We start from the raw sequence: 7,486 nt of genomic DNA, 5'->3' as shown, positions 1-7,486 counted from the left end.
TTATTTATTTAGCACCAAATCATAACAAAAGTGATCTCAGGGCACTTTTACATATGGCAAGTCAAGACTGTACTCTTTGAGCTCTACTGTTCATGTCCACTCTGTCACAGTCTTTGAAAGAAATGTAGAGATGGACAAAAGTTTGAACATTCACAGAAATCATAAACAATCACATCACCATGCCAGTGCTTCCCCAGCATTTCTTCATTTTCACCAGCAGATGGTGTCATTGTACCTCAGATAAACACAAGGTTACAGGTTCATCTCCTGGTTTCTTCTATGAGGCATGTTCATGTTCTGCTCTCTTTGTCTCATTCACAGTCAAGTGGAATTGAATGTAATTTTCCTTTTATGTGAATTGTGCAAAGTGGCTCCTTTGACTCATTCTACCAACTGCATGCTGGGATTGGCTTCAGCCAGCTCTCTTTAGAAAGGATAAGATCAGTTGACTGTTTCTTGTTGCTTTTTCAAAACTTAAATATGTCAGATTTCAAATGTTCCACCATGAATAAACTGCTGCTCATAGTCCTCCAGTTCATCATCAAACCTAACAGGTCTTTCTAGTGTTGAGCAGGAAAAATACATGAATATTTTTCCTTAAAATTATTCTTTTTGGCCACTGTTTGCTTCCTGTTTCCAACTGTGAGTTGGGATGTTTTTTTAAAAAGCCTAATGTGGTGTTTACTGTTGCCATAACGACGAAGGCTGCCTGACTTTAAGGAAGTAGTTGCCATGTTTCATATGAACATTTTCACCCAACCCATGATCTGTCTACAACTATAACCAAGTAATTTTTGTACATGAACTTAACCAGACCTTAACCACATTTGATTAGATTTGTCTCGCAAACTTGTTGAATATTAAATACATTACAAGAACATTGGCACTGGCGTCTTCCACCGCGTACACGTATATCCAGTCTTGCCCCATCTTCTTCTTCTTCTTCTTCTTCTTCTATTGAGTTTTATGGTGGTGGGCATCCATAAGTGTTGCATGACCACCATCTGCTGGACTGTCCCTTGCCCCATCTACTCCTGCACTGCTATGGGATGTGTGAAAAGGTGCAAGATGGAAATGTTCCTGAATGTAGCTGAATGTGTGAATAGTGAAAATCACTAGCAGTGCCTTAAAGATTATCCCAGTAATTTACTGGGAACTATGTGTGAAAGAGGCTTTACTGTGAAAAATTTTTGATACTCAAGTAAGCAACCAAAGAACTGAAGATCCCCCGGCAAACCAGTATAAGAGCACCAGACAACAAGCAAGTCATCACCGCCAACAACACAGAGAAACAAGACTTGCTGCACAACATGTTACTGTAATGCCTCAGTGATGACAGACAGACAGATACACACACACACACACACACACACACACACACACACAAATCTAGCACATGGCTGGGACCTTTGCCATTTGCAGTCAGACCAAGGAGAACAAAGGACTGAAAACACATGGACTCTAAAATGTAGTTTTAGATTTTGTCTAAGTAAAATGAATACAGTATTTTAGTATGTGTGCGTATATGATAACATGTGTCTGCTGTAGTTATACTTGTATTCTGCTGCCTTTAAGCCAGGAAGTTTAACACTTACACAAATCCATCATCTTTGATGACACTAACATGTCATATTTAGTACCATTCTGCTTGTTTCGCTCTAAATATACTATAGCCACTATCCAAAAGGCAAAATTAGAAATAATACAATTGATATGAGACTAACAATTTTGATACCCGCCTGTCCATGGACAGCAAGGGATTGTCTCTGCCCTGCCCCCAAGAAATCTGATATCACTGTGATTGGCCAGGATGCATCTTCTGGGCAGGCAAACCAAAACATCTCATCTGTCAGGTCAGTTATACCAACTACACAATAGATAACTGCATTATTCACTTCAATCATTCACTAGCCATAGCCTTGAGTACCAGTTTCATAATGTCCTCTTGTGTGTTTGTTTGTAATCTGTTGTAACTGTAATGTTTAGTAATAAATGTGCGTAACTAAAAGTGAACTTGTTGGTCTTTTCTTGTGCTTGTATCTCAGTCACTTAACCCTCAAAGACCTATACCTTCACACAATCATAATTAAGATTATCAAACCATTTGAGTTCACAAATTCTTACAGTTTAGAAACAGCTTTTTATTGCCAGAAACATCAAATTAATACAACAGCAATGTACAGTTTGAAGTGAGGCAGTTTCAAGGACAGGTTCACATTATTCAAGTCTGTCTTTAAACGACAGTCAGGTGCTCATATTAACATTGAAACAGGTTTTGATCGCTGTAATCAAAGATCCCTTTCTAACATGCTTCCAGTGTCAGAGATGAGGAACAAAATCCTCATTCTGTACAAAAATATATTCCAAAGTTTATCTGAAGTTAATATGAGGCTTCAGCACTCAGAGTTAATCAAATCAAGTGGGAATCTCCTAAAGTTAGTCTTTTTATTTCCGTCTTTGTGTTATTATCCGTCCACTGCAGCTCAGCAAGGAAACACAGAGAAATACTGGCCAGTAATATAATATCAGTTATAATAAAGAGAAGACAGTTACTGACTCTATTTGAGCTCCCAGCTCAGTTAAGTCTATTCTACACAATTTAAAACAAACATGTTAAAAACAATCCAAAATGAAAGTTACTTAAAAATGTGTTTTTCTGCACAAATAATGAAAGAACTGAGAAGAAGCTACAGTGTAAAAAGTAAAATTTAAACATTTGTTTAAATTCTTAAAATGGGTGAAAAGTTTGACAAAACAGTGCTGCAGTTAAAAAAAAGAATCAGCCACCTAAACCCACCAAAACACAAACAAAGGCTTTAACTTCTCATATAAAATCTGATGAAATGTTATTTAACTGCGGTGGACTCTGGTGAGTTGATGTTGGTGTGAAAGTTGTTGATCAGTGGAGTCTGACATAAGCAGAAGGTTCTCCATCGTTTTCATAGGTCACCGTACCTTCATCTTCATCTTCATCATTATGCACCTGTGAAAAAAACACAACACACCTGAGATTCTGAGATTAAATAGAACAAATAAACAACCTTTGTTTCAGGCTAATACAGTCAACACTGTTTATTCTTATTGTCTTTATAGAATCACAGTAAATAGTGAACTACCACAAACATAAACATTTGAATATTCAGTTTTTAAACTCACAGCATTGTCATCCATCTGTGATTTGTTCACTGGAAACACAAAAAAAGAGTTTAGCTTCATCAGTAAAAATCTGTGTTCATCAAAACTTCTTGTTCATAAACGTTCTGTGAATGTTCTCACCTTTAATTCTGGTCCATATGTTGACTGACACAACGATTATTATGAGTGCAGTTAAACCCACAGACACGATGATGAACCTCAACCAAACTGCAAAGAGAATTAAAACATTAAAAACATTTTTCACTGTTTAGACTCCTGTAGTTAAAAGATGAGAGAAATACAGTATATACAGCATGTGTGCTTTTTATAACCTGAAAAATGTTGCATTTATCACTGCTTCATTACAATATTAGTACAATATAGTTCAATATTTGAACTGAACTGTGAACTAAGTGTATGTTGCTACAGATAGGAAGCACCAAAAATACAAATCTACAAATTACAATTACAAATATTTCTCTTCTATCTGTTTTTAACTTTAAACGTCAAAGGCTGAGAGACAGACAGAGAGAGAACAGTGATCAACAACAAGGTTTGAGACTCAGACATGTGTGTGAATACACCGACTGAGATGAACTGAATAAGAGAATATCTCCACCCACAGCCAAGACTCAGTCTGACATTCATACTTTACACTCAGAGAGATACAAGTTGTTAAATCACTACCTTGTTGTTTTGTTGGAGTATCATTGGTTGTTGGTGTTGATTTTGTTGTTTCAGCGCTTTTATTGTCCTCACCTGGACATTAAAAAAGAACAAGAGACAGACAGAGAGATGAACTGGAAGATAAAACGGCTTATTTGCTTTTTCCACTTATTCCTGTTGGTGTTGATGTTGTGGATTTTGCATCCTCATCTGGACAAATTAAATCCCAAAATACCAACAAACTGTGGTGAGAAAATACCCCATAATAACCATCTAAACAAAAAAAACAACTAAATGAGGCAGTTTACTCACCTGAAGACTGAGGGCTGAAGGCAAACTGCTGCACCTTTCGAGTGTAAATATCTGTCACGTTACACTTGAATATCTCAGAATACTTTGACGTTTCAGCAAGATGGGAAGTTGTAAATGTCATAGTGGCAAAGCAAAGAGACTCCTTCATGTGCTGAGTGTTCAGATCCCAATCATTACCCTCATACACCCACTTCACTGTCTGTCTACACCATCGACGTGTCGACACAGAGCAGATTAACATCACCTGTTTAGTGTCCTTATGTTCAGTCACTGGTGAAGATGGAGATATTGTGAGAGAAAGACAACAAGAGTCAGATTAACTTCATCACTGTGATCATAATTATTGTAATGTTTCAGTATATTGTTCTAACAAGACAGTTTGAGCTGAAAACATGATGATGTAAATACTCACTGTTAACAACAGACAGATCAACATGAGAGTATTGATCTTGTCGTTGTCCTGATTTGTTGTACTGTAGGCAGGCGTAAAGACCAGCATCCTCAACTGTGACCTTCTTTATAACCAGAGAACAGTTCGCTGTAACACTCAGTCTGTCTGATTTGGCTTTGGCTTTTTCACCAATTTGCCCAAGTTCAACCAGCTCTACTGTTTCTGTGCTTCTTATATCAGTAAAGGTCCAGGTAGTACTGTCACATTTATCCTGATCAGTCATCACATGTTCACAAGACAAAGTGACTTCATCTCCATCTCTGACAGTGATGTAGAGGGAAGTTTGTCCAGTTACTGCTGTTGAGAATTTGAGAGAGAAATGTGATAAATGAACTGAAATAATAATATGACTGTAGTGTGAATGTTAAAACACATAACACATTTGACTGTCTCAGTAAAATAAAGGTTATTTAATAAACTACAATAAAGACTATTGTATCTTACCTGTTAACTGAAGCCCCAGTATCAGAAATAAAGACATTTTAATCCATCTGAGTTCAACCATCATGTTTCTCTGTCTTTCTCTCTGTCTTTTTCTCTCGCTCTTAACTCTCAAAATGTCCTTATTAGTGTTTCATACAGAGAAATATACTGTCTACTTCCTATCATGAGTAAAGTGTCTCCTCCTCACTTGTGTCAACTTTCTGTAGGTGGAGTATAGTGTTATCATTATATAGGGATTAGATATTATAGAAGTTAAGGGTGATTGTCTCCACCCACTCACCACCAACACCACTTTCTTTCCACTGCTGTATTTCAAACTACATCATGTTTATGATCATGAATTCATCATGTAATGATTTTAAAATGTGAAAACACGAATGTAAGATGATACACATCTGTGGTAGACATCTGCCTGGTTAAATAATACTTCTATACAACTGATTTTAAAGCAAATTAACTGATTATGAAGCAGAAGTATGTTTCTGTTTTAAAACAAAGTGACATTTTTTTATCATGTTTAACAACAGACAGGATTCATGGTGATGATTGACAGCACACATGAACAGACAGGTGAAGAGTCAAACTTTGACTCTTGATACTCAACATGATGCAACATGGTGATACTGCAACATCTAGCAAAGAACAGATAAGATGTTTTTGTTAGTGGTCTGAAACCTGTTAGTTCCTCATTGTATTTTTGAAGTAAATGTTCCTGAGAACTGAAGGGGAAGTGTTTTAGTGAGAATGTGGTAACAACAGCAGCAGAGCTCTGGAGGTTTTACTCTCTAACAATGATGAGATAAACACAGATCTGATTGTGATTTATTATTATCATTATTGTTGTTATTGGATATATATATATATGTGCTTTATCCAAATGTTTCTTTTGTATTCAACTATCTTGCAACATTAGTTTATGGAATATCATGTTTCTACTGTGGGATTAAAGTCTGAAAGAATCGGCTCCTTTTCTGATAATATGGTCTAAGTTCATCCTCTGCTGGTTTTGAGTTGTGCGTAACAACGTGAGTGACGTCAACCTCTTGTGAATTTTGCATGTTTTTTTCTTTTTTAACTCAGTATGATGCTTCACTTCAGCCAGCGTCTGACCAGCTTGGTTCAAGTATTAGCAATCGTATGTTTCTGTGGAAATGGTTTATACGGTGGCTGACAAGGGCAAACACGCTGCAACTTAAGAAAACACATGCAAATGGACAAAACACCAGCAAAATAAGAAAACATCTTCATCAATTTGAAAACACATGTACAGCATTTAGAAAACACACTGCAAATACCACAACACAACACATTACAGAAACAACAAGGGAAGTGTTTCCAGAGGACACTTAAGAGTGATGAACATGTCAATAATTCATAAGAGAAACATTGTTAAAACACAAACGAGGCTTCTTTCCTACCATAGTAAGGTAGACAACAAGCTACAACCTTATTTTCAGTGAGCCGTCCTCTGAGCCGGACTAATAACATTGTTCTCTATGTACAGCTGACTGTGAGACGAAGGTGCAGAGACCGAAAAGAGACACTTCAAACAATATTCAATAACTTCACTCTTATAGTGTCCCCAGAATCACTTCACACATCAATGGTCTCCTGTTAGTTATACAACAACACTTAGTTTGGAAAGAAGGGTTAGAGGTTATTGAATATTGATCTCTCATTACTGATTGTAGTTTGTGATAATTCATATTCTAACCTGAGGATGGAGGGCTGAAGGTAAACAGATGTTCTTTCTTAGTGTAACCATCTGTCACTTTACACTGAAATATCTCATGAGATGTTGACTTCAGCTTGTGATGAGAAGCAGGAAATCTCACTGCACCATAGCAGCCATCCTGTGATATTGTCACGTTTTCATCCACATCATGACCCTCATTCAGCCACTTCACTGTGTGTCTACATGAATCATGTGTCCTCACAAAGCAGGACAGCGTCACATACTCGCTGTCTTCATGTTTATTCACTGGTGAAGAACATAAATACAAAATTGCTTCATCAATTATTGTAATGTTTCACTATATTGTTCTAACAGTTTGAGCTGAAAACTTTATGGTGCAAATACTCACTGTTAATAACAGACAGAAGAACCTGGGCGTCTGGTCCTGATATGTGCTGTCGACAGAAGTAACGACCAACATCCTCTTGTGTGATCTTCCTTATAACAAGAAAACAGTTTGATGTAACACTCAGTCTGTCTGATATAACTTTGGCATTTTCATGAATCTGTCCATGTTTGACCAGATCCACAGTGTTTCCTGAACCTCTGAAGAGCCAGTTAGTTTTGTCACATTTATCCTGATTGGCTGACACACTTTCATAAAGCAAGTAGCATCATCTCTGACAATGAAGGAGGAAAACTGTCCAGTCACTGCTGTGATAAAGAGGTGATAGAAACATGAATAATAAACTGAAATATAAACATGGCTTTTATGCTGACGGATAGCGTGAAGAAAATTTTAG

Source organism: Thunnus thynnus, chromosome 18 (genome assembly GCF_963924715.1).
Source record: "Thunnus thynnus chromosome 18, fThuThy2.1, whole genome shotgun sequence".
Lineage (NCBI taxonomy): Eukaryota > Metazoa > Chordata > Actinopteri > Scombriformes > Scombridae > Thunnus > Thunnus thynnus.
Note: the sequence above shows the minus strand (reverse complement) of the source record.